The following is a 27,931-nucleotide window of genomic DNA, read 5'->3' on the forward strand; positions in this document are numbered from 1 at the left end:
AGCTTTGGGGATCTTCACTGATATGGCTGGTGGTATAAGGCAGCAACTCTTGTCAGCATATTGCCTGCATAGGGTATCCTGCAGGAACTAACAATGTTCTGCATCTTCCAGAGAGAACCAAACCCTCACTGTGTGCCCTGAAGCTTTACACAGCAGCTCCTGTGGACATGTCCTGAGCAAGACAATCAGTAGACGGGAGAAATAACCATCCACCCACCGCGAGTCCAGGGCGGTGGTTCCATGTTAGCAGCACTTGATACTAAAGCATTCTCATTGAAAGAAAAATAACGTTTGTTTGGACCAAAAAGGAAAAAAAAAAAAGAGAGAAAAAAACCTTTGGGGATTGAATTTCAGAGCTTCCCTGCCTTCCTCTCAGCCCCCTCTGAGGGCTGAAATGATTTGTGTGCGAGGGCCCGTGACCCAGGGAGGCATCGAACAGCAAAGAAGGGAAACATTTGGAGTTCAGAGGGACAGTGGGTCTTGATGACCAGTGTAAGACAGTGCAGATGTTTCAGATCAGGAGGTCTCTGATGATGAGAAAATGCCCCCAGCAGCCTGGGTTCTTCTCTACAGCCCTTTTTTTCTTTTCCTTGCTGTCGTGATGCCGTGTCTCTCAGGATTAAGTTTTTAGGGTTTATCATGGGGAAATCTCTGTGCTTATTGTATTAGGTACCTCTGGCAAGTAGGGTGGGGTTTTAATTTCTCTTGGGAGAGTCTGTTTCCAGTGCTGTCCCATAGGTGTCAGGGGCACTGATTGTGGTGGTGATGGGGCTGCCAGTCGTGGCAGCAGCCTGTGGAGCAGGGTTGTCTGCAGAGGAGCAGAGCCAGAGGAGCAATAGTTTTCGGACAAGAGTCCAACAATAACTGCATGTCCCATTGCCTTGTCTGATATAAACAGAGATTTCCTGGAAGGAGGACAGATTCTGGGACAAGGGAAGAAAAATACTGGCAGAGGGGAGAAGGAGGAGAAATCATTCAGGATCCTAATTCAAGCAGTAGGTCTGTCGGGTGCCTGTGACACTGACTGCTTGCACCAGCTCACACTGCCTGGTCCCTGCTTGTCGATCTCCGTGTCCCTGCACTCAGAGCAGTGAAGATGTGGGGCAGCAATGAACCCTGTGGGTGGGAGCTCTGAGACCCAGCCCTTGCCATGTGGATGTGAACTTGTCCTGCAGCCAGGGCAAAGCATCTCTCAGCATCAAGGCTGCTGGGCTAGAGTGTCATATGAATTTTAGACCTCAGCTCTGCTGTGAGAGAGTATACCAGTGTTATATACATAATGTATACTTGAACAACAGGAGAACAGCATAGGCTGAGCCCAAGCTGGGGAAACAACCCCCAGTTGTATCTGGTTTAAAGCTTAGTGCATGAGAAGCAGAAGACAGCAGTCCTGCCATGGGTGGGTTCATGATGGGGTCTGTGCTAGACAAAGCCCTGTCCATAGCAAAGCCGCAGTGCTGGGCTCTGGTCCCTGGGGCCATGTGTGGCATAAGGATGTCTCCTGGCATGGGGCTGTGGCCTCTGCTCCAGGTGGGAATTGCAGTGGGAAGATGCCCTGTGGACTGTGTTGCGGCATCAAGGCTGGTGCATCCTGCAAACACCTCTTGCCCTCTCCAGGCAGTCCCCACTGTGGAAGCAGCAGTGGGCACTGTTTCCTAGGGGGGTGGGTGGACTCCCCAAAGCCATGGAGAAAACCCGTGTTCTGTGCTCCCTTCGTAGCAATGGAGCTGGGCATGGACTTGCTTCCCTGGGTCTGCTGCAGCCACGGCTGCGCTGGCACATCCCGGATTACACGTCGGCAGGGAGGAGAGAGGAGACAGATTCTGAAATATTGTTTGCTTAAAAAAAAAAGAGAGAATAATATTGTCTGTTGGCTTGAGGGAGTGCAGAGGCCATGCGAGGCCTTCCCGGCGTCTGCCTCACTGGGAGGAGGCTACCTCCCTATGCTGCTGCAAGACTGGGTGAGGAAGGGGATGGAGCTATCGCCCTTAGTGCGAGCCTTGAGCCCCTCATCCTGCCCAACCCCTCACTGTGGCTCTGGGCATGGCTGCGGAGCATCAGGGAGAGGCGGGTTTGCATCTTGGCACCTCTGCAAGGGGGACTCTGGCTGGAGCCATTCCCGTGGATGCTGCCAAGCTGGAGCCTGGCAGAAGAGCGAGAATTCCCTAACTGTGACAAATGCCTGCTTGAAAAAATGTGTCTTTATTTACCAGTGGTGCGTTCATTGAGGCTGTGTTTTGGAAAAGCTGTCTCGTCCCCTGCGATTTGAACCACCTCTTCTCAGAAAAAGGCTCAAAAATGTTTTGCTTTAAAAAGGCTTAGGAACCCTGTATTTCTGGTGCCCCAGTTTGCAGCTTTGACTCCTTCTGATGTGAACTGCCATGGGGATGTTCCTTCCTGGCTGTATGTGCTACCGAGAGCCTCATAAGTGAAGCTTTTCCCTGCCTCTTGTGTCTGGTGGTAAGTTACTGTTTTCTTCTTGGGTATGGCTAAAAAAAACAAAAACCAGAACATGGTCCCCAGAGAACCTCTGTCACGAGGGGTTATAGTTAAGAAACTGCTTCCCTGATCTGTTGTGATTTTGAACAAAGTGAGTTTGTGATGTGGGTGAAGGTGACTCGCTGTGATTTCTCACCAGCGAGATGGACACGGCTTTGCCTTTTGGCATTCAGAGTCAGGCTTATAATGGAAACCGAGCACAGCCTTTATGATCATTATGGTTGAAAGAGCATTTGTTAAGGGCACAACTGAAGTTTCGTAAGCATATGCTGGAACATACACTTAAAATGTTAAAGAGAGGTTTTCAATAACAATTGTGTTTAGAAACAAATGATCTTGGTTTTCCATTTCTGGGCTGTTCTGCGTGGAGCCAAGTGATCGCTGTTCCAGGGATGGAGTCTTTCTGGAGCACTGCGTTTGGGGTTTCAGGCACAAGAGAAGCAAACTGCCTAAATGGTGCTGAGCTAGCAACAATGCTTCTGAGTCCAAAACAGCTTCACAAAGTACCATCTCTGGTAATCAGCTGATTTTTTTAGGTCATATGTAAATTAAGAACACATCTGCTTTCCATATGTCCCACATACACAGCTTACATATGTTTCTGGATGTATTATCTTAATCATATTTATTGGCCAAAGCAAAAAAATTGAAGTTTAAAATATTTTTGGATTCATAATATTATAAAACCAGCAACTATAAAGCAAATGAGTCATGTACTACACTCCAGTTATAGTGTACAATTACAACATGTATTTAAGGGCTATATTTCTTAGCTGGAGCAAAATCCATAGGCAACAATGCTATCTCTCCTGTATTTTTGTCTAACAGAGATCTAAAGAAAAATTAATTACACTTCTTTGACTGATTGTTATTCTGCTGAAGTATGGTTCTAATCCTTATTAACATTCTCTAAAGTCATGCATGAAATATGACTTTTGCACCACACTCTGTGGCATATGTTTTCTCTTTCCAGCGTATTTTTCAAACTATCTTCAACCCTCACTGCTGTTCATTATTTTAAGATAGGTTTAAAGTTTGCCACAGTCTCAAAACTGATCCAGTACAGAGCGTTGCAAGGGAAAAAAATGACACATCATTCTGCTCATGAACACAAATTGCTTCTGATTATTTAGCTTTGAATGTTCTCCTCATACTGTTTTTATTAAAAGCCCCAGTATATTTACTCTTGATAGTGTCTTCAATTAAGTTAAAAAGAGTCCCTTTTCTATAGCAGTATGTAAAGAAAATAGTTGTTACAACCGCAAAATTACCGAAAAAACCTGGTTCTAGTAAAGTACTACTTCAGTTCAACAACCACAGCACGAAGTTTGCTGTTTTCTTGTAAACTTTCCAACCATTAGATAAACAGTGTCTGTATCTTCACACAGAAAGAAGCACCCTCTCTTTGTTTAAGGACAGTTGCTCTCCTGCAGCTCTCTGCAAAATATGTGCTCCATTAGTCCATTTATCAAAGCGGCAGAGTTGCCCATTCAGATTTAGAGTGCCTCTCTCTGACCAGTGGTGGGTAGGTCTTTGCTCCAGGAACGATTCTGGTAACAAATTGCTGAACGACTCGGGCAGAGCGCTCTGCTTCTATTCATTTGCCTCCTGAGCGCAGTGAATTTAAGCTGTGACAAGGGGAAGGAAAGTTGTTACAAGTGGGATCCTGTGACTTCAGCACACATTGCATGCAGCCAGGAATGTTTTCCTTTTCCTTTTATAAAATAGCAATTTAGGAGGACGCTCTAAGTTTAGCACTTTCTGGAGCTTCTGCTCTCTTGGCTTCACAAGAACTGATTTTTCTTTTGAAAACATTGTCTTTTGGCGCTGTGATGTCACAGCCCAATATTGTACAAAGGCGTAACTGGACTAAACATGTCAGGAACATGTCAGTAACTTTCCATAAATTATTCAGTCTCTTTGGGAAAACCCCTAATTATGTGTTAACTCATTTTCGACTTCAGAGAAGTTTTGTCTTGAACTTCGGAGCCCAATTGCTGGGGAGCTTTTATTTCTCTTTCTAAAAATGATTTCTTTTTCTGGAGGTTGGTGTCTTTCTGCTTCGAATTCTTTGTGTGTGAGCTCTGACAGAGAACTGCAAGGATTTGGCAGAAACGGGATGGCAGAAATCAAAAGAACGGATTCAGCTTTAAACTCCTTTAGAAAAAGTCCTGGGAGCGCACAGGACGAGGACGTCTCTGCAGAGCCACACTCCTTCCTCCTAAAAGCAACTGCCGTGCATCCCCGAGTGAATCCTTTACATGCTCCAGGCTATAAAGCTGTTTGTGCTTTGAAGGCGATGGGGTACGGAGGGAAGGACTGTTTGAAACATGTCACTTTGAACTGTGTTGGAGGGTCCCAGGGAGCTGGCCACCTCCGTCCGCCCCGGTTCCCTCGGAGGTCTGGTTCCAGTCTGCAAGCCCTGGAGCCAACCCCACAGTCTGGTCAGGTGGCCCCACTGTGAGATGTCAGGCTGATAAGTGAAAGTAGAGACTTTCGAGTGAAGATCAAGAGTTTACTGCTTGAACTGCATCCCTTGCTATGTGTAGCAGCTCAATATGGTAACAAAAGGGTTTTCCTGCCTGCAGAGACAGATGCTGCCTTTTCAAAATGTTGCTTTACATTTGAAGCCTCAGCATATGCTGTAATAAAGGCCATCCATCCTGAAACTTCAATGGCTTGCATCATGAGGAAATTCGGAGAGGAAGGAGCTTTAGGTGGATCTGCAGAATCTTTTATGAACTAATACCCCATGAAAAAAAATGGGGCTATCAAGCAGGGGTCAGTCAGGCTCAGGATCAGCGCTGTCTTGTGTTGTAGCTGTGCACTCCTGCTACAGTGGACAGGGGAATGGGCCTGAGGTGCTGTTAAAACACCAGAACTGGGGTGCTGTGAAGGAAAAGGAGAAGACAAAAATCTTGATCCTACATTTCCCATCTAAAGGTGCAGCATTTCCGTTAGCTGATATGCAGAAATGGGCAGTGCCACATTTAGCCAGCTGCTGTACGAAGAAGTGGGAAATAGTTGAATCTTCCTCTTGGAGTGAATCTCTGTGCATCTTCTCTATTACTGAGGCTCGGCAAGCAGATGTGAGCATACTTTTCTGGCCCTTCTTCATCCCCTTTGCTGCAGTTTTCTCTCTTTTTCCTCAGTCTCCATTCTTCCAGACAAGTCAAAGACTTGGAGCAAGTGACCAGAGGCAGGGATGTTACCCTGGTTCCCCCCCGACTGATGTTAGGGCAGCACTTGCCATGTCGTGTGAGCAGGGAAGGGTGAGAAACATGGAATCATAGAATCACAGAGTGGTTTGGGTTGGAAGGGATGTTAAAGCTCGTCCAGTTCCAACCCTCAGGCACGGACACCTTCCACCAGACCAGGTTGCTCAAAGACCCATCACACACATCCTTTAGCTTTTTATTTTAAAGCTGTTGTTTTCAATATGCTTTTCCATACCCTTTCTGAAACACATTGCTCTGGCAATTAAGCTCTGTTTGTACACGTGTTTGTGAAAAACAAACCAAATAGTCTTGCTTAATCGTCAAAATGAATCTCACAATGTGCATTTAGTAAGGCCATGATGGTGGGGAACAGAAGCTGTCCATGGCAATGTGTGGATGCGGCGTGCTATGACTTACGGTGGATAATAAACAGAGTGCAAATGCTGGGGTAGAATATGGAAAATGGGCAAAATAAAGAGTCATTCTGATAAGGAAGAGAGGTTACAAAGAGGGATGTTTACACTGCTTACCTATTTTTAATGAATAGAGAGCCCTCTGACCTGCAGAAGGTGTGTAATCACCAGATAGGCTGCCTGCTTTTAGGAACTTGCTCTGTGACAGCGTTGAATGGAGGAGAGGCAGTAAATTTCTGTTTGTTTTAGTACTGACAGTAGGGAGCAGTGCTAAGCTGGCTGCCAGCTGCAGTCACATGGGCTGGAACGAATTCCTGCTTAAAAACACAAGAATTTTTAAAAGAAAATATTTTGTGCCTGCATTTGAATCGTGTTGTGCTGTAGAGGCCGGATTTGTGATTTCATGGCTTTAGAGGCAGATTTTTGTCTCACAGCAGTGTAAATCTACAACCCTTTCACAGAAGCAGAGCAAAGTGAGTGTGAAGTTTATGCAACTTTATCTAGCTCAGCCCTTCCAGAAAAGGGCTGTCAGATGTGTGTGAACTCTGAAGCCCCCAATAAAGATGCTGTTATTAAGTATAAATACATAGTAGCTTCTAATAGCTGTAATTAATGTGTGTGGTTGTTTTAAATGAATAGAAAGTGGTTTTGTGTTTCCATTTTGAAGACAGGGAATTTACTTGAAGAACATAAGAAGCGTGAGTGTCTGTGGGGGTCAGTGACAGGATGGCTGGGGGGGATGCTGCCCCACAATCTCCTTCAGCCTTAGGAGATTTGTGACTTGGAGACTTCCAAGGTGGGGGATTGACTCTTTAGAAGCTTTGGACTGTGGTTTTAATATTTAAATGTTTATTCTAAAGGTTGGGTTCAAATCTCATTTTTTATCTCATTCTCATGAAGGATGTACATGCAGGCAACAGTTAGGGTATGTCTGTTGTTATAAATAATGTGCCTGGGTGTTACTCTGTTGTTCTAGCACAGGACTGAGGGGCTGGGGTGGTTTTGGCAGTGGTGATGCCATGGGGCAGTGTGAGCTGTGTTGCAAGGCACCGCACTTACTGGGGCAGTCCAGTGAACCTGGTCCTGTTCCTGCAGACGCCCCAAACGCAGTTTATGCTTGTGGTTGTGGGGAGATGGGAAAATAAACCTTGTCACCCCGTGTGCTGCTTGTGGAGGGGAGAACCCAGCAGAGCCACTGCAGCCCAGGCTCTGGTGGGGGTGACGGTTTGTCCCAGTTCATCGCCAATGCAGAGGTCTCAGAGGCAGCGTGCTGTGGGGTGGACACACGTGAGGTGAGCGGCTGCCTGGCCTCGATCCCATACCCGCTGCCTGCAGTTGTCGCGGCGCGGGTGCTGAGTGCTGGTGCTGGGGTGCCCCGTTCCTTCCAGAGGCTTTGGCTCGCACCCAGCTGCCTGCACCCAGCGCCCGGCCCTGCGGGGCTCGCTGTGGGAGGCAGGCCGAGAGCGCACCGCACGCTGACAAGATCAGGTTTCGTACAGAGTGCAGCGGCAGCCAAAACCTCCTCTGAAAGCGCTGCCAGAGGAGGAGCCGGTGGTGGTGCTGCTTCTCCCGCTCCCCCTCCCTCTTCCTGCATCAGCCTGGAGTGCTCACGGGAGCCTGCGCCCTGGAAAGAGCCCTGGGCAGCCCTAGGTGGGGATCGGCACCCCTGGGTGAGTGCCCTCACCCCTCGTGTGCACAGATTGCACCCAGGATGCTCACCCTTCTGTGCATGGTGGAGCGAGCTGCAGGAGGGTGGAGATGGGACCTGCCCCAGACACCTTGTAGCTTGCAGGTGAGGGTGTTTTCCAGGGTGGTGAAAGGTGTGAACCCCCTCAAGGGGTGGGGAGGATTGAATTGACATCTCCTGCTTCCTTAACACACAAACTTGCAGCCCACAATCTCATTTTTGCAGCCTAAAGGTGAAGACTTAGTACCATGCAGTTCAGTCCTAGTTACTTTTTGTGCTAGACTGACACATGTTAATGTGTCCCACAAAGAAAGCCTCAGCACCTGCAAGGACATCTTCATGCTCTACCAGCAAAGTTGCTCTGCATGGTTTGTTCTGGGCACCTGGGCTGTATATGGTAACTGGGAGCACACAGCACGGGCAGAGTCCATTTGCACTGTTGTCAAAGGCAACATCATCTTGGTAGTTGATTTGCTGCATGTTGTGAGATGGCATATGCACATGTCCACAGGCTTGGGCACAAATACCCACTGTGGAGAAGGAGCAGCAGCATGGCATAAAGCTCTTCCCTTCATGAGGGCTGAGGACATGAAGAGGTGATCAAGCTGGGGGTGACTCTCCACTTGCCTCAACACTCGCACTGGGATTGCTCCCACGCGTAGGGTGATGGGATGTTGGTGCTGCTGCTCCAGTCCCAGGGGAAACAAGCAGTGTGCACGTGTAAGCCTGCCAGGCTGATCCCTGCTCGATACTGAGCAAGAAGGAATTCCTGAGGCTTCCTTGGGACAGGCTGAGTGTCAACCAGCCTCTGTCAGCATTTCCCAAGCTGTTTTACCCCCTGTCCCACTTCCAGGTGAACTTCACTCTTACGCCCCCAGTTTTCTCAGCCTGGGCACAGTGCCGTGCTGACATGACTGTTCCAGATCCAGGAGCTAATCCAAAGCCCCCAAGCATTCCTGTCAAGGGGGAGTACCCATAGTTCAAAAGTATTGGCATGTGTGGAAAATACTGGTGCTGTGGCCTGCAGGGTTCCTGGAAGTTGTTACTCCTCACGATGCACATCAGCATCGCCGGCAGCCTCTTAGTGAGGTGACCAGGGAGCAGCCATCAGCCTCATGGTTACTGGTGTCAGTGAAAGCAGTGAGCAGGACCCTAGATGTGGGCACATTTCAGCTGGATCTGTGTGCCCCGTTCCACTGGGGCTCCATTACATCCCTGGATGGTTTTATTTCCCCAGCCCCTGCTCTAATACTCACTGCTGTAGTGGCTGAGGCTCAGGGCACAAAGAGCTCCAAGGCACATAGTCCTCTCACCCTCCTGATTTTCATAGTGAAATGTTTCAGCAGCTAGAGTCTCCAGACCCAAACACCATCTAGCTATGTGTAAGCACTATGACTAACCTCTGTCACATGCTGTTCGCTCTCCCATGTCATTCCCACAAGGAGACGTATGGCTGTTCTGTGCCCTCTTTTGATGAGGTTCTCAGACTGCTGGCTACACACTCAGAGGCAAAGCTGGCAAAAGGTTGAGAAAAAGAAGGTTGGGTTTGTCCTTTATTCTGAAGGAGATTGTGACATAGGTTCACTGAGAAAGTTTTCTTCCCTTTCTCTTGTTCATTGACATCACTGCTATCTTATTCATGTATGACATGACCTGGCTACTAACTGTTTATGAACTGAGAACATGAGTTCCTCTGGACACAACTTGCATGAACGTTTCAACTTAACTGGTCTCTTTCTTTCTAAGCTATTAATTGTATTCCATATAGAGAGGCAACTAATAGCTGCATGCACCATATAGAGAAGATGTCAGAGAAAGAGCTGATCTTTGCATGGACTTTACACAAGAGATCTAGCAGAGCGTGGTCACTGCATATTGGAATCATCCTGGAGACAAAGATCTAAACCATTTTATTACTCCTCCCTGAGTCTCTGCTTCTTTTCTCCCAAGAGGCACAGGTGAGGCCTGTAGCTCCCCTTCATTACCTTCACATGCTGCCAAGCTCTTCAGAAGCTTGAAAATGCTGACTTGAGCACAGGTCTGTTTCCTGAGTGATGTGCTGGGCTGTAGGGCTAGAGTGGCTGCAGCACAAGAGTAGGGCTGCTCTTCAGGGGGTCCCAAGGTTCTGAACAGATGCATGTGCTTAACTAAGAGCGCAGAGAAGTTATTTTTGTGATCTAGTTGCAAGGGTTTCTTGGGGCCTGTGGGCTTCTGTAGCTCCTGTGGTAATGAGATGGATTGTCTGTCCAGACAGCAACAGGCATAGAGTGTCCTCCTTGCTGCTGAATGGGCAAAGGTCAATTCCACAGCATGACTGAGGATGGGAGCAGGACTGTAGAAGAAAAGCCCTGGGAAGGAGCTGAACCTCGGGCTGGAGTGCGGTGAAACCTCCCAAGAGGACAAGTCTGTGGCATTTCACTGCAGTTGCAGAGAAGGTACCTGTGAATTTCTTGGTGAATCCTTTAGTCTCTGGTGGTCTGTAAATAAGCATAAAACGCATGTTAGTTTTGGCTCAGGTTTCTATTCTCAGATGAATGAATTTGAATGAACTTGTCTTATCTGTGGAATCTCTCTTGGAACTGATGTTTGCAGAGAAGATAAATGTGCTGCTGCCTGCCTGCTTGTCCTGACTTAATCTGTGATGCGCTGAGCAGTGTCCTGGGGGGATTGGGAGGGCTGGAAGAGAGCTTGGGATGTCAAGCTGCCAGGACCTGGTGCTGTGACCTGTATCGGTTTCTCTATCAATGATAAGGCTGTGGATTGCATGTTAGCAGTAGAGCGTCATGGTGGCAAAGCTTTCCAACATGTTTTTTGTGTAGGAAGGCATTTTACATTCATGTCCTGTTACGACTGCATTCAAATGAAGATATGGACTGGAAAAAACTTCATTCCCCGTTGGTGTGTAGGGCAGGCAGCATACCTGACTACTGTAGCATGTACCACTGGGGAAGTTTGCCTTTAGCTGGGCATGTCTTTCAGGTTGGTTTTAGCAAATGTTAAACTAGCTTCAGGTTGACTGGACTCTCTTTCCAATTCCCTGTGCAAATTCCTGCTACAAAGAGCTTGTGGAAATCATAAGTGAGAGGATGATGCACGCTGCAGATGTAAGTTACAGTTGTAAAATGTAAATTGCAAAGATACTGTTGAAACTGTCTTATAATGGGGGTCCTTAATGTACAGGCTCAAGCTTACTTAGTGTTCTTAGAAGGATGCAACATGAGCAGCACAGTCTCAAAACTTTGTTGTCCTGTAAGTGAAGTTTTTTTCCACAGAATTACTTAAGCATCTTTTAGAGTAAGGATTCATTCAAGGTGGAAATAAAGTGAACTGAAAATGACTGAGGGGTGAGCAATGAGCAGTCCCTATAGGCCAAATCTCAGTAGGAGAAAACACTTAAAGTTTCTTTAGTGCTGGCAGGTTCAAAAGTCAGGGCTGGTTTCAATTAGCCTGGGAGAGTCTCAGTGATAAACAATTCCTGTGGTCTTGAAGCGAAGGGGCTAGCTGCATGCAGCCATTCTAACTACTTGAGCTGGCCCTATTCCCTCTGCTCTGGGAGTAACTGTCTCTTTGAATGAAGTATTTGTCATCGTTTGTATATGAATTCTTCTGAGTTTTTCAGAGCAAGGAAAATACAAAGTTTTCTGGTTAAGGCATTTTTGGTCTGAAAATCCCCCAGGGTATCAGCTTAAAATATGCATGACGTTCATGCAATTTATTTTCTTTAAGGGGCTGGAAAATGTGAGTGTGTGCAGATGTGTTTGTGTGCACATGTGTGTACGGCTGTGTGATCCCCCAAGCTCTGCCTGAAGGGTAACCCCTTGGGAATGGCTGCTGTGCATTGGGCAGTACAGACCCACAGGTGGAGGAGGGCTGCTGCTGCCTGTGACGCACCGTCCCACAGACAGGCTGGCCTCTCCATCCTGGAAACCTTGTTTGCTTCTGCCCATAGTATTTCAAGAGAGGGGACAGGAATTTCAGGTCATTCCAGCTGTGTGTGTGGCATAGGAGCCTATTCAACGCTCCTGGAGCATCTCCACGTTCTGTGGTTGCGTGCGCTGACAAAGCCCATTGTTATAGTTCTTCTGGCAGCCGTGCTAAAGCATCGCAGTGTCGACATGCATCGTCTCACTGGTGCTCGCAGTCCATAAACTGTTGAGAAAATACTTTCATGTCTTGTACATGCTATATAGGGGTAAAGTGAGAAGCTGGGATTAGCAATGCTATACCACTTACTCAAATGATCATATCCTCAGCGTGTTGCACTACCTAGGCAGGTAGTAAGGTGATAGTTCTTTGGGCCATTGCCTTGCGCCTCACTCGAAACTCATGCCAGTCACTTTGTTCCAGGCCTGCCTGGTGACTGGATGTGCCTTTGCCTTTGTGGTTTATTTCTGGGTGCCTAGAACAGCAGTCTTAAAAAATAAAACAAAAATCAAGCAATAATTTCTGCGTTCAAATAATCTTAAACTCCTGATACCCAGCTCTGTGTCTGTCCAACTGTCATGAAAAACTGGTCTGAATGTCGTTTTCTAGAATCACCATTGTAGTGTTTCTATTTTAGAGCATTAGATAGTCAAATCCATCAAAGAACATAAATAATAGCTTGTAGTCTCTTGCTGCATGTTTTTTAGCATGTTTTGGAAATAGCTGTTTTGGTTTGTAGACTTGAAAAGTCTTCAGTCACACGAAATTCTACTTCTTCATGATCCTGGATACATCTATTCAGACTTACTGTTAAAGATTTATGGTAACATGCTAAAGGGATAGGTTGGAGGATTATGTATAATAATAATAGACCACCACATGCTCTTACTCTGTAAAACTTCCATTTCTAGCCAAAATACTAGGAAGCATAAGCTTGGCTTTTCCATTTGAAAAGGACATGCCAGTGTTTTCCCACAGTATGGCCAGTACAGGGGAACCTAGTCAAACAATCTTGGTGAAAGAAAGAAATTTTTGACAAAGATGATTCTGTGCCACAAAACCAACTGCACAGGATAGTTCAATAAGCCCCCTTAAATCATGCACAGTACAAATCCCTTAGAGCAGGAGGATCTATTTTTATCATGAGAGTTTCCATAGCAAAAGCTGATTTAACTCCTTAGGGTGAAGTTCACGCCAGTGCATGTCTCTGTGAAAGATCAAACTCCCGTTAACACATGGATAAGGGACCTGCAGAAATCTTGCATTCAGAGTGGAGAGCAGATGTCCATGCACAAACATCCAAACGTGTGCCAAGACGTTTCTTTATAACTGTGATATGGTTCCTTCACTGGCAGTGAGGACATGGTAGGAAACTGCGTTGAGTAAATGCTATGGTAGTTCAGCGGTGAGTAGATCTTTTGGGTGTGCTCTTCAGAGTAGAAGGTTTTGCATGAGACAGCTTAGAAACTTTATTCTTGGGGGAAGAAATGACACAAATTTCACAGTTCAGCACAGTTTCTGAGCTGTGTGAGGATGCAGTTGCCACAGAAGGAAAACAACTAACAAGGCAGAAAGCTTCCTGCTGAATATGTAGTCAGTTGAGCATCACTGTCTCTGAGCTGCCTGCTGCTTATGCTGCCTAATCCCATGGTAGGTTGGGCTGGCCCAGCTCTCTGAAATGGCCTTTTCCTGGTGAGGATAATGTGTCTGAGGCCACAGGACCTGGTTCTGTCCCCATCAGCTGTGTGCAGAGGAGTGGTGTGTGCTCCTGCTCTACAGAAATCTGCATTGCAAGGCGGGCCTGGGATGCTGAGGACATGCCTGTTGCCATGGCAATGGAGGTGATGTCACAGGTGCAGCATCATGTTTTCTTAGCTGCAGCAGATGGGTTGGAGAAAACAAGCTCATCAGGGTTAACCAAGAAGAGTTCTTACAGCAAGCAGCTGTGAAAAATGGTTTTAGCGTAGGACTTCTGTGACATCTCCAATAAATGATGGATGTGTTGACCTGGGACTTGTGATACCTGAGTCCTGTTGCCAAATCCATCACAGGCTTGGGCGGTGTGCGAGGGAGTGGCAGGATCATTTCACTGTCAGGTGTGATTTACAGGGTGCAAACTGAAGCCATTAGGTTCACATGGGTGTAAATCAGTCAGGATTCATCCTTCCCTGAGCCATCAGTGCTGTTCTTCAGCAGTGCAGTGGGTATGTGAGAGGGAAGCCCTGCAGCTGGGAGCAGTGGCAGTGATTGTGCTGCTGGGGAGGGAATGTCAGGCTCTGAGGAATTCTGGAGCGAATTCCTTCCCAGCAGAGCTGGAAGAGGCTTTAGTGGTTGTTCCAGGACTAGATTTTGTACAGTGCAGTTTTTCCTACAAGCTGTAGCAGCCAAATAGATTCTTTGAATCACAGCACAGTTCCTGTGTTTTTAACTCTGCTTCTAGGTGAAGGCTTCCTACAGCAGTAAATTGTGCCTGCAAAGGTGTGAGCTGTGCCACGGCTGTGATGTCTGGGTTATGACTGGTAACAGACTCTGACCTTTGTCTTGTTAAAATAAAGTCTTGTTTTGGTGTTGTATTCTCTCCTTCACAATTTTTACACATATGCTGCCAATCACCACTAAAAAGAGGTATTCCTATTTAAACTACTTGCTTGAACTCAAAAACTTGAAAAATAACAAAAAAAAAAACAAGTTGCTTTGAAACAAAGTCAGATCAAAGTTTGTTATTGGATAAATACTATAGCAATATAGGAATTAAAAGGTATTGCCTCCAGATTGATTCTTGCATCTCTCACTAAAGCATTTTGGTTTAAAACTGTTTTCATATTAAACTTCTACTGAAGATTATCTTTACTCTGAAGAAATTCTTTGGGTGGCCCTGCTTAAAAAAAAAAAACCTAGAATACAAACTTTAAAAAACATAAATAGTGCTTTAAAAAGGAGTTGAGATCCCTGACCTGTAATCACGCAGGCTTTGCACTGAACTCGGTGTAGGCTGTATTCATTTTAAAAGGCACAGAATTAATTCCAACTTCAGGAATTCAACTTGTCATGTGTAGATGAGAATTCAAAGCAATATGCGAGCTCTGCTGTTAAAATGGCTCGGGGTGTCAGTGTTGAGTTGTTGAGAGTGTATAAATCATATGTATGTGTGATTCTCAGGCTAGTACCTGGGGATTTGCTTGATATGATTATACACACTGCTCTGCTCACTTAGTTCATTTCACGTCTGCCTCAGGAGCGACCTCAGGAGGCGTTTACATTGATTATTTCCCTCACAACAGCCAACACAGTTCAAATAAAGCAGACTATGCATAATTAAAGGCATCATTGCTTTCTCACTCAAAATAGTAATGGGGCAGCGGATCTAATTTCCTGCTTAACACAGAAAGGCTGTGCTTATTAACTATATTCCTATGATTATTGTTTACTAAACTCATTTTAATAATGGCCTGTTGGGTTTTTTTTCCTTTTCTTCTGGAAGATCTGAGCTGTTCTGTGTGTACTGTAAAAGCACGACAGGGCAAACTGCTGGTGCAGAGGGGTGTAATGCACAGCATCTCGTAAGAGGCATCCAGGCATCCAGCAGGAGCCGTGCAGCTTCTTAGCTGAAGATTGCTGCTGCTGTTGGTGTTGCATTGCAAGATAGACACTGATAAGTGTTGAGTCATATACAAGAGTCAAAAAGAAGTGTGTGTGAGGACTTCCTATGTTAGGAACACCCAGAGGATCCTCTACTGCACCTCACCTTGTGACGACAAAGTCTGGCACAGTTTGACTTGGTGCCTGCTGTTACTTCTTCCACATCCTGGTCTGTGAGGCCATCAGCATGGAGCAGTGAAGCTGAAGGAGTGCCCCTGCTTGTGCCGGAGCACCCTGGGGGTGCACCGCACTGTGGGCACTATACTGTCAGCACGCCCCGGCGCGGTTCCACTTGGAGCTTGCTCATGTGGTGGACAGCTGTGGCTTGCTGACAATGCGGTGGTTAGTGTAGAAGACGCCCACTTTTCAAAGCCAGCCTTGTATCTGTTTTTCCTGTGGGAGAAGTTTTGAGCGCTGCCCCTCGACTCTGGCTTGCACGCTTCAGAGGGCTGTTGTGTTCTTATTTCGTTAGCGTAATAAAATCTGCACCTCCCAGCTCATTCCTCTGAGAACTGAAGCAAAAGGGGGGGGTGGAAGGCAGCTCATACACTGACAACACTTGTGCCACTGAAAGAGAAAGTTGGCGGGTGAGGACTGGTTGCAGGATGGTGCTGATGGCACGGAGAAGCAGCTGATCCAGCCTGATGTCAGGCAGCAGCGTGTCGGCTGCTGAGCCTTGATCCAGACACCGTGCCCTCGCAGCAGGAAACGATTACACCATGCAGGGTTCCTGCTCAGGCAAGACTTGCACGTGGTGTCAGGCCCTAAATTACCAGCTCTCCAGAAATAAATACGGAAAGTTAAGACATTTCCGTAAACTGGAGGTCTTATCATCTGGTAGAACTGCTAAGCCCAGGGATGCTTTGTTAAGCAAAAAATCCAGGGACGTTTGGGGCTAAATTCTGTGTGGATTTAGCCAGAGGTGGCAGGCAGCGAGCTGAAAGACTTGGAGTGAGATAAAGTTCATTTGGGCATTGTTTTATCGTCAGCTCTTACTGCTTCATCTTGCTGGTGGGCACTCTGAGGCTGGTTTGAGTTTGCGGAGCTCGTCCCGCTGGGGACACAGAGTAAGTTTGTTGTGATTTGTACACGCTCTCACATGTTTAAATTGCTCAGATTTTGTGGGAAAGATGGATATCACCCAGGCAACATCTTGCTTCTGAGGACTGGGGGAGCCTGTATCCCGTAAGCCTTGAGAAAAATCTTGTCAAACCTCATTACTCTCAGCGAATGAGCGCTGGCAGCTTTCCTGGTTCATGCATCCCTACCAAAGGTAATAAAATTTCCCAGGAAGTGAGGACTCTGCTGGATGCTCAGTCCCCTCTTGTCTTCTGGCCAGTCCTACCACCCTTGTCCATGTAAGTCTGTGCCAGCATCGGTGCACTGCATCTACCAGTGCTGTTGGAGAGCCAGGGAGGTGCATCAAACTGGCCAGCCTGATGTCTTCTCCTGCCATCCCTCTGCCTCAGAACTGATCCCTTGGGATGCTATCAAGCACTCCCAGGAGGGCCACCAAGCTCGCCTTCCCCAGCTGTGACGGCACATGGAGCTGCGTGGTCCAGAGGGCCCAGGCTGGTGCCCAGATGTGTGTCAGCAGCCTCTGCCCTTAAAGCTCAGTGGTCATTTTGTCCAGAGCCAAGTCCTTGAGGTGTTTGCTTGGCTCATGCTGCTCCAGTGTGGCTTGCCAGCCTGCACTGTTAGTGCCCAGCTCTTGGCAAGCACACAGGAGCAAATCAGGTCTCAGTTTCTCCGGGTACAAATGAAATGGAACACTTTGTATAAATGGACCCAAAATAAAAATCCCTGCACCAGTCAGCCTCACATTTTTCTGAACAACAGAGTTAAAACAAAAGCTGGTGGTTGTAAGATACAACTGACCAAACTTCTGTGAAACGAGTCACAGACTGGGCTCACTCCACGGGCTGTTAAATATCTGACAAACTTCTGGTTAACTTTAGCAAAGACCAACGACAAGGGGGTTATTGCCATTGTAAATTGTATCTAACAGTTTAATAGTTGTAATACCTGGTATGTTCTTTTTAATCATATGTGTCTGGAGTGTTGCACAGCAGAGAAAGCATCTGGATCTATAGCAGCTGAAGTAGAAAGTTGTTTTTCTGTTTACAATATGACCTTCTGCTCATAATAACGCTCTTTAAGTGCATGGTAAGTGTGCATCTTGCGTGTTGTAGCCTATATATTTAGTTTGTGAAAAGGTATATTTTTGTGTATGAAGGTTAAGATTTTTAGTGGTTTCTTTTTTGAAGACTGGGAATGAGAAAACAAGCACAGTAAGGAAACCCGTGTTGTTTCCACTGCAGAAGGTCTGTCAGCTGGCAAGATGACTGTGTTATGTTGAAGACAGGAGGGGAGGGCTGTCCAGCAGGCCTGTGTCACATCCACACAGACCAGACTGAATCTGCAGCAGCCTAAAGCATTTCCACTCCACAGATGCCCTACAGAGAGGGCTCCAGTAGCTTAGATTTTCCCAGGCTGCAGGTATATGCCCATTTAGACTCTTTTAATTGAGTAGTTTGTGTGTGAATTTGTCAGTCTGTGTAACTGAGTGGGAAGGGGTTGTAGATGTGGCCATATAATTCCTGAATTTATTTTAGAGGCTCACCCTAACAGCTGCTTTTACAGGCAGGAAACATTGGCTTTAACTGTTTGATAACATGGAGGTGATAAAAGGAACTTTGCAGGGCTCTGTGTCATAGTTCTGCTGTTTCTCTGTGCAAGACCGGTTTTAGAATAGGTGGAAAGGGTTCTGCTTGTCTTACTCTGATGTAAAGGAGAAGCCATAGGGTTTAATGGGAGGGGATAGTTCTTTTCAACACAGCCAGGGCGAGTCGGGGTGGACCTGCAGGACGCGTCAGACAAGGCACTGAGACAGATCAAAAAGAATCAGCTAAAAATGAGCTATCAATGAAATAAACTAAAACTTATTTAATGACTGCAGTATACTCAGCCTTAGATGTGGTTTTAGTTCAGCAATCCTGAGTCCAGCCCTGGCACGCAGCTTTCCTGTGGAAAAGGCTGCTCTTGGGAGTTCAGCAGCGCCTGCTCATGTCCTATGGGGATGTGTTTCAGCCCCGGGCCCCAAAGTGTCCCTGTGTGCCCCTCACCTCGGGGCACAGCTCTCACCTCCTGTTTTTCCACTTCCCTCTCTGGGAGGGAAGAGAGGAGGACTTGCCGCAGACCTTGCAAATCCCTTGGCTTGTCGTGAATCCCCCTTCCACCCATTCCATGTGATGCTGAGCTAGAGCAAAAACATTAAACAGGGCTGTTCTGAGATGGGAACAAAATAATTCCTGTGTTAGGATTGCTTTGCTTCCTTCCCTCCTTCATGTGCAGGCTTTCAAATGTACCCTGTTTCCAAAATGCAGATCTCTGTTAGGCTCAGATGGACCAAACCTGTTCTCTTGCCCATTGCTCATACAAGAAACTGATGTCAGGCAGGGTTCTGGGCAAGGTTTTAGGGGCTGGTGAAGATCCACATGCAGGGTACCCTGTATTGCTGCAGCAGATGTGAGTCCTACATAGGTAGCAGGGGACTGCAGTCCCCAGGCAGCCCTGTAAAGGGCATCAGTGTTGGCACAGCCCTGGAAAGAAAAAAGCCAGAGCTGAGGCATCATCATAATCCCTGTGAAACTCTATCAGAAGCTTCCAGTAGTTGTCCTGTAAATGAGGTATTTGAGGAACAGACGTGGCAATGGGTGTTTTTATCAAAGGAAGTTTCCTCCTGTAGCCCAACGTTATCCCAGCCAGCTGCCAGTGTTCAGTGTTGCCAGATTTCTTCCCCTTGCTTCAGAAGGGAACAGCCTAGAAGTATTTTTAATCACAAACAAGTGCTTGAGGAATTTGCAGGGCAGGGGAGGAAAATCCCTGTATCATTTCTTTTTTCTGTGTGTAGAAAGGAGGGAGTCGGTGGGCCCCGGTTCCAGACTGGACAGCTTTTCCCTTATTAGACATGAGCCACTTGACAATTTGACTCCAGTAAAGGGCCTGGGTGGGTGGTTACATGAATGCTTACACCTGCACTTATGAATTCATGCAGTTAATTCAAGCTATAAAAGCTGTGGTTGGAAGGTAGGAGAGGTCCACGGCTGTCATGCTTTTGCCCCTTTACTGTGATGGAGTTATGCCAGCTGATTTTGGCATGATACACACAGGAGATGCTGGGTTGCTGACCACCGACATGCTGGGTCAGTGGGATTACCCACAGCTGTTTCAGGCTGTTCTTCTGCATCTCATCACCAGGAAAGGCTGACATCCCTTTCTGAAGTGGTTTATGGCAGTACTGCATGCTTGTTTTGCTGTGGGCTGTTGTTTTCTAGCTGCTAGGTTAATTGTGGTACACTTACCTCTCTTGATATGGATTATTTCTTCCAACCCAGTACTTCTTCCAACCTTGTTTTACTGGTCATCACATGTGGCTTGTGATCCTCTCATAGCGCTCGTACTGCTGAGGTGCAGAGGTACAAAGTTGGAGATGTGTTCTGTCACTTAATCCTTGCACTGCCTTTCGCTGTGCAGAACTGACCAGGGTATGTCATTTGTTTAAAATCTTAGGACAAATAGTATCAGCAGTATCTAACCTCAGGGAACTGCTCATATAGAGTAAGATGTAGTTATTGAGTCTGTGATCTGCTCCGTCCTGAAATTATTCCTGGGATCAAACAAGTGGAATTGACTCATAATAATAAGGGTCCCAGTAGGCCTAAATAGAAATTGGTTTTCTCAGATTCTTGATTTGTGTTGGTGTTAAATACAACCACTGACACATCATTTGTGTCTGCAGATGTTGACACAGTACTTGTGAAGACCCAAAATGTGGCAAGTCCGCTGCTCTGTTTGCAGCCACGCCGCTTTGTGCTCTCCTGGTTCTCCAGCTCACAAAAGAAAAAATAACTGAGATTTGTCTTGTCTTGGGCTGACAGTAGAGCCAAGTGATTGCCAGTCCAATTTGGCAGTTTTTAATCATTTTATCTCTGTTCTCTTCTCTCTGGGGAGACAGTCAGTGTTTAGCAGTCTGCTCAGAAAGACCTTGGGGCTAGTTTCAGCGGCAGTGGCTCAGAGCTCCGATTATTAGCTCTGCTCTTAGGAGCACACTGCGATCTTTCCCAAGGGAGTGGTGTGAAAAATTAACACAGGCTTAGAGCAGCAGTGCAGCAGCAAGCTATGTAACTGTAATTACTCCATTGATATTCCTCACACAATAACACTGTCATCAGTCATTTACATAAACTTTTTCTCCATGAAGAGGGAATGGCTGCTTATAACCCTATTGGGTGCTTCCAGAGCATGCATTATACATTTTATTTGTTCTAATTTCAGACTCCAAGGCCTGTAGGAACAGAGAGGAAACATGCAGGCTTTTTGTGGTTTTTCTATTGCAGCAGTGAGTGTGTCCCTCGGCACACACGATCGTGCAAGCAGGCTAAAATGGATCTTGACAGGATAGTGGGGCTTGAAATGTTCAGTGTAATTTTAAGTAACATGCCAGTATATATTAAGCATTTTATGCACATTGGTAGTCAAACTCTGTCCCAGGTCTCAGTTTCTCACCCTTTTGGTTGGGCCAGGTCCATAAGCAGCAAGTGTTGTTCTGCTTGCAGAACTGGCTTTTCTTAGGTGCCTTTTCTTCCACAAGCATGTAGCAATGCTCCTTGCCCTCTGCCTGTACCAGGCTCTCCTGTAGCTCCATTTATCTCTCTGTGAGCAGGAAGAATGGCTGTGTAAGCCACAGGCATGGCTTTTCCTGGCAGCAGGTAGAGAGAAACAAGAAATAAGTGGTTGATAAAACTCAAAATTAGCGCCATCCCATCTTCTACCAGGGATGCTCACTCCCTTTGTGTCCCTTTTACAGCTATGAAAAGCAAACTACCCTTCCCTAGATCAGGGCCATACAGTGATGAGCACCCCAGCACCCAAGCCAGAGGCACTCTCTGGGCTTGGTGGAGAGCTGTTTGAGGCAACCACAAGCCCTTTAAATGCAGGTAGCCATTTGTCATTGGAAAGCCTGGAACATCCTGATCATCTCTTCTTAGGGTGTGCAGGACCATCCAGTCACAGCATCACCCCACCATGCAGAAGGAGGGCGAGAAAGGAGGTAATTTAGTGCTCAGCTCCTTAAAAGAGCACCTTGTTAAGGACGAGATGTCCCTGTCCTCACAGGAGAAGTGTTAAACTTTGGTAAATATTACACTTCCTCTAATTAAAGCCTTTGGAGCCAGATATTCCTGGGGCCAAGGCTAATAATGTATTCAGAAGAATAATAACCCTGTCTGAGCTGCAGCATGTTTATTGATGGCGCCGGTACCTGACGGTGCTGCCCGTGTCCTGCCGCCGCTCGGCGCTGCGCAGGCCTGCAGGGCACAGCAGCCCATATTGCTGTCACAGGGAAAACCCTGAGCGCTGCAGCAGGACCCATCTCATGGGGGGAGAAAAAAGGCCCATGATAGTCAAATTTCAGTTGCTGAATATTTAATGAAGCCTGCAGTGTTTATTTGGTTAGCCTGTCGATTTTTATCGTTCTGTCAATAGCTTCTCATATGTGGCACGGTGATGATCTTTAGCAGCCTGTCCCCTGGGAGCCGAAGCGCTAAATGCAATTATGGATTTTATACCGCAATGTGTTTGATATTTCCACTGATCTAATTTGCAGTCTGGTAGTTTATTGTTTGGCATTTTAATGGCGTTCAAATGCTATGGAAAATTTGATTTCTCTTTATAATTCACCCTAACGTCATTAATGCTGGTAGCCGAATGGCATGGATTTTAGAGGGCTTAAATATATAGGAAAATCATTTTTTTAATATGGACCAAAACAATCAGAGTTTTAACTAAAAGGAAAACCATGCTCTATTTTTTTCACACTTCCTCTTTGTCACTTTTCATTAAACATTAAGATTACTTTGAGGAAATGGTAAAGCAAATGCTAGACCTTGCCAAGCGAAATACAAATGCAGTATGACTTCTGATGGTGGCTTCACTGTTACAGCTCAAAGATCCTCAGGAGTCTTTTGAGAGAGAAACGGAATGAGAGCCATCTATTAAAAAGTCTTACTGGGCTTTTTCTCTCTTCTGTTCCAGACCACTTTTGCTTGATAATTAATCCTTTCTATGTGTTTTTCCTTCCTCTGATGTAGCTGGCAGAAGCCTTAAGCACCACTACATCAGATGCATCTATTTCACTAGGAAAAAACCAAACCAAAACCCCAAACCCAACAACAACAACAACGCAAGCCCAACCCCAAGCCACAGTTTGGTAGAAGGTCTTGAGCTTTGGTCTGAGGCCATTGGCACAAGGAAAAGGGGCACACAAAGCTGCATGGGGCTAGGTGGCTTGGGGGAGTTAATCGTGGTGTTATTTTACACATCTACAACACTTTTATTGTGTAGTAACTCATGAGTTATGGGTCCTCTGCAATTGCAAAATAAATCCTTTAATTAACCACCTAGTCAGAAACAATTTAACCTCCTCAGTGTATCTCATAAACTACATTAGCCCCAGATTTATTTAGAATAGTGTTGTGCAAGTGTGATCTATTTACATTAAGGAGTATATGCCCTTTGTTATGTCAAGTGTGCTGGGACAAGGAAACACAAATCTATTTTATAGGGTTTCATCCATGGCTTTTAATGATTTTACTGAGTGTTTCCCAAATAGGAGCAAATGTATTTTTCCACTGAGCGCTAGACAAAAGCAAGCAGGATGATAACTATGTCACGCACACAGGTAGCTTCAACTTTCTGTGTTCATTGCTTCTTGTTCAGGGCTATTTCACAGACAGCAGTGTTAGAGAGAAACCTTACTCTCCTCATAAGTCCAGTGAAGTCAAACTATGCAGCGGCATGTTGACAAGCAACAATTCTCTTTGTTGAATGCTGAAGAGTTTGTTTCTGTCTTTCAACAGAGGTGTGAACACAAGGCCAGCCTGTGTAATAAATCTTACAGGCTGCCACAAATAGTACATGCTTTGTGGTTTAAGAGCTTAAGAACATTAAAGAGGTTCAAGAGAGTTCCTCTTCTAATGTAACCAGGTAGAGGCTGAATGAGGCGCCAAAAGCGCTAATAAATGGGTATAGAACAATCAGCTTTGTGTTTCACAGAACATTTCATGTTGGACTGATGGACCGGTTTCCTTTCAGGATGAGGTTCATACCAACCAACAGATTCCCATACTGTTGCACAGTGCTAATGGGTCCGGAGAGGTTGGGCACTTGGTGTGGTTCTGACAGCAGAGGTCATCTGGAATTGGGGAAATCCTCTGCCAGACCCTCTGGAAAACTGCTTTTCAGGAAGACCAGTCGGGGATCATGGGCAGAGGTTGTTCTTGGGGCATCTTCACCTTTGAGCTGAAGCAGAGGTGAGAGCAGCACCGGGCTTTGGCAGGGTGTTGGCACTGCTGAGCCTGCTGTCCTGCCCAGGGCTTGCTCTGCTGCCAGCCCCCGGTGGTGCACTGCCTGGGGCTTGGTGATGCATTCAGATCCTGGTTAGTTATTCCTGTATTTGAGCCAGTGTCCATCATCTGTTTGGACACCAAAGTGTCCCTTCTTACTTTCTGACTGACCCTTAGATGGCAGAATTACAGGCTCAACTGGGAGTCAATCTCCTCTATAGGAGGGGCTGGGATGGGAGTGCAGGAGATGGCACATCAGGCACAGTCCTGCTGCTGGGGAAAACAAAGTGTTTGGAGACTCCCCGACCGTACAGAGGCTGTGCAGTGGCAATCCTCACTGGAAATAGGCCAAAGCATCACGCAGCTCTTGTTATCTGCAGCAAATCTATCAAAGCCCATACTGTATTATTCAAGCTCTGGCCTAAGATGTTTTCAGTTGGCGTTTTTGTTTGTAGGAACAAAAGCTAACAGGCTGTCACAGAATTGTTCAGAAACCTAGTTAGCAGGAATTAAAAAGGAAAAAAAGCCACCGAGTTGTGGAGTGCAGCAGGCTAATGACATAAGGCCTGGCCCTCCAAGTGATCTGTTAGCAGATGATGGATGAATGCGCACCTCACTCGGCAGCGCCACCAGCCTTGCTCCGTTCTTGAATATCTGTCAAGATGTTAAGTGGACGACTGCAATCAGCAGTGAAATAAGACCTGTGTAATCTGATGTTCCACTTAGAAAAGAAAACAAAATTCCTACCACCTCATATGAGACTACACCAGCCAACACACAAAGGCCTTTCAAGCAGGCTAGGTACCTGATAAAATCTTTACACCTCATTATCATTTGTAATTTAGAGATATGGGTACAGCTGTATCTACAAACAGTGTAAGATGACATTTCCATGGATTTTTATCTGTGGCTGTTTCCAGTGAGCAGCTCTTCATACACACTTTTGTATTCCTTTTAATGTGTTCCTTTATTCAGTCTTTATTGCTGAGAAGGGTAGGTTGCCTATTAAAAATGTCCCTTCAGTAAGGATTGATGTAGATTAGCAAAAAAAGGCAGCCTTCTAGTTCTTTGCAATGAGAGTTTGGTTTTGGTTAGTTCCATTTAGTCAAGTTGTTGTCTAGAAGGTGACAAAGAACAGAATTTGCTGTCTTTAAATACAGAAAGATTCTACTGCTTGGGAGAAAAGCAGTATGAATGTTAAGTGAAGTGCAGTTTGGAATAAATACTTAGGACAGTACAGCCCAACAACAGCAACAAGCTTTGTTGCTGTTTAATCTGAGCCTTGGTGATTGCTTTCACCCGCATAGTTTAGATTACAGAGGATATTAGCAGATGCAATTGAATGCACAGCAGTTTGCTGTAAGAAGGCAATCAGCTATGTAAGCACCTTGACTTCCTCAGCATTAGAATAGAGGTTTGCAGGATGGATGTTGAGGCTGGAGAAGGTGCGCCTAGAGGATTAACTCAAGGCTTCAGCAGAAAACACTCACACTCTGAAGTAGAAATGTTTGTACAGCTCAGTCCTGACCAGAACATACCCTTAATGACTTGATGGTGCCAAGCCAGCTTCTGTGCTTGGTTACTCCCATGCAGACTTGATGAGAAACCTCTTGTATGCAGAGTGCTGCTGCACCCTCACTGCGTGGCTGGGATTGGTGATGCCTCACCTGGAGCAACCAGGCTGCCACTCCTCTGTGTCTGGGCCCTTTTCCAAAGGCGATCAAGGTGCAGAGAAGGATGTGTTATTTCCAGGTCTCATCCCAGTAAGCAGCTAGGAGACAGTCAAGGCACAGTTCCACAGAGGCCGTCCCACCATGTAGGCACAGCTTTCACGAGCAGTGCTTTCTGCACAGTGCTTGATACCATGCCTGGCATTTTACATGGATCAGCAGTTCACTGACACTGTGACATGGTTCCTCCCTCTCCTCCACTGCACTGGAGCACAGATGTTCCTCTGGTTCTCTGGCGTGCACAGTCTCATTCTTCAAATGAATAATGTCTTTTTTGAGTGCCTGTCTGAGGAGGACAGGCAGGAGTCACCCGGGTCCTGCTCTCCCCTCCATCTGTGTTCTGTGCTGTTGGACCCATGCAGTGACCTTCTCTCCACAAGCATTGCTCCACCTGAGCACTGGGAACCCGGAGTCACAGCTCTGGGGGGAGGCACAAAGTTAGTGAGAAGTCTTGGAAATGGATCCAGACCTCCAGGCCTTTTTTTGTTTCATGGTTCCCAGTTTGTGGCAGGGTAACATCAGAATGCGTGTTATCCACAAGATTATAGAGGTACTTTTGTGTGAAGGAGCATCTCCGCATGGATGTCAGGCAGGATGGGGCCCTGGAGACCCTGTGGTGGTGTCTGTGTGTTTTGAGGCTCATGAAGTGACTGCCCACATTGCAGCCACGCTGGCTGTGACCATCGAGTGCTCCACAAAGAGATCCCTCTCTCTTGCTGTAATCCAAAGGGACCTATCCTGTCGTTACCAGGCAGGTCTCCCTGAGCTGAAGCCAGTCTGAGTTTGGCTGACAGGGAAGGCATGGGGCAGATCCCTCAGCAGCATGTGCAAAGGGCGCTGAGCATCTTAGTGGGGCTCTGTTTTGGGGGTTTGTTTTGTAGTTTGGTCTATGAAGTTTAATAGTTGAGAAATATTCTAGTGACAAATGTAACATCATAAACTCTAATGTTCATGAAATTTTAAGAACTCCCTGTAACAGATGAGAGCTCTCCTTTTACCAGGCTGTGTCTGGAACACTTTGCTCCTTTACTCTTTCAATGTGAGGCAACTATGATTTTAGGATTGTAGTTGTAAATAAAAAGGAGAGATTGGAGAACACTGTATGGAATTCTTCCTTGCCAAAGACATTGATTCCAGCCTGATTCAAATACTGCAAATCAAGCAGCAATAAAAAATATTACTGTTATTAGAAGTGCTGCGTGAGTCTAAAAGGCAAGATCTTAAAGAATAAAGACCCCCAGTAGCCACATGGGTTTCTCATCTCCCTTCAAGCTGCAGATACTCCTGAATTCTTCTCCATGTCCTATTTGAAGAGGCTCAGGCAGGAGCAGTGCAGCTTCTGTGCATTGACATGACCCTTTGTGATAGACCATTTAGTGGAGTACAGACATGTTGTACATATTGTATCATGTCACTTGATACCACTTTCTATTCTTGAGTGTGTTGTTTTTAAAATGCCACGACTGATGTGGTCCAGGTTGTTTCTTAGTCAGGAGTGCTGCTTACGGCCTGTAGGCGATACGTCTTCTAGCCCTTTTGAAACCTTGCTTTTTGCTCTGAGTCCAGAGTTCTCTCTGAATATCAGCGTGATCATCCCAAGACACTTGCATGACAGCCTCCCAAGACACTTGCATGACAGCCTCGCTCACTGTGGACGTGCCAGTAACTTGCTGTTTTCCTTGTGTAACTAGAATGGACAAGTATAGATCCGAATGTAACTGAAAATCGTGATTGAAGTATATATATTGCATTTGTTATATGAAGAGTTGGCCCCATAGTGAAACTGTTTCTTTTACTATTATCTCTGGACAATTTCACTGAGAAAAAGAATAAGAAGGAAGCCTGTTTAAGGAGAAAAAGTGAGAAAGGAAGAAAGAGGGAAAGGATGGAGGGTTGGAGCAAAGAGAGAGTACAGGTTACACATAGGTAGTGATTAGTAAAGATGTAGGTTCTTCAGGCACTGATGCGGTTCATTGGGAGGCTGGAGCAGGACTCCTGATGGGGCTGCTGCAAGGAGGATCGGTTTTGTTGCAGTAGAAAGCTTTGGTGTGTCACGGCCGTTCTTAGTCTCCTTGTGATGTTAGTACCATGTTCAAGTCCCATATCCTCCAGCTTCTGGGCTGAAAATAGTCTGTGTGCCATTTCAGGCAACACAGTACAATGTACCATGAAACTGCTTAATGCTGTAGAAAATTGCTAACGCAACAAAACAGAGCCCCTTGAAAAATCAGCTAACGCTTCATTATGCCTTTCAGGGTCCCTTTTGACCCCATTCACAAGCGCATTGCTTCCCACAGAACAGTTGCAGATCAGAGGAGCTGCTTGGGTGTCTGCTGCTGCTGCTCCCTGTTGTTATGTGCTTTTTTCCTCTTCCAATCACTCAACAAAGCATCACATTGGGGATTGCAGCTCTCCA

General features: G+C 46.2%; 1 protein-coding gene and 1 long non-coding RNA gene across 2 annotated transcripts in view; both read left to right on the top strand.

Moving 5' to 3' along the window:
• The window catches only part of LMX1B (LIM homeobox transcription factor 1 beta), a 100,165-nt gene that overhangs the window by 19,520 nt on the left and 52,714 nt on the right, over window positions 1-27,931 (top strand). The window lies entirely within an intron of this gene.
• Window positions 9,654-27,931, top strand: part of LOC134175470 (uncharacterized) — a 34,423-nt gene continuing 16,145 nt past the window's right edge. Inside the window, exon 1 of the long non-coding RNA XR_009969020.1 lies at window positions 9,654-10,252. This is a non-coding gene — a long non-coding RNA (uncharacterized LOC134175470). The remainder of the gene's footprint in view (window positions 10,253-27,931) is intronic.

Source organism: Pezoporus occidentalis, unplaced genomic scaffold (assembly GCF_034315485.1).
Source record: "Pezoporus occidentalis ecotype Australia unplaced genomic scaffold, CSIRO_AGI_Poc_V1 ctg68, whole genome shotgun sequence".
In the NCBI taxonomy this organism is placed as follows: Eukaryota; Metazoa; Chordata; class Aves; order Psittaciformes; family Psittacidae; genus Pezoporus; species Pezoporus occidentalis.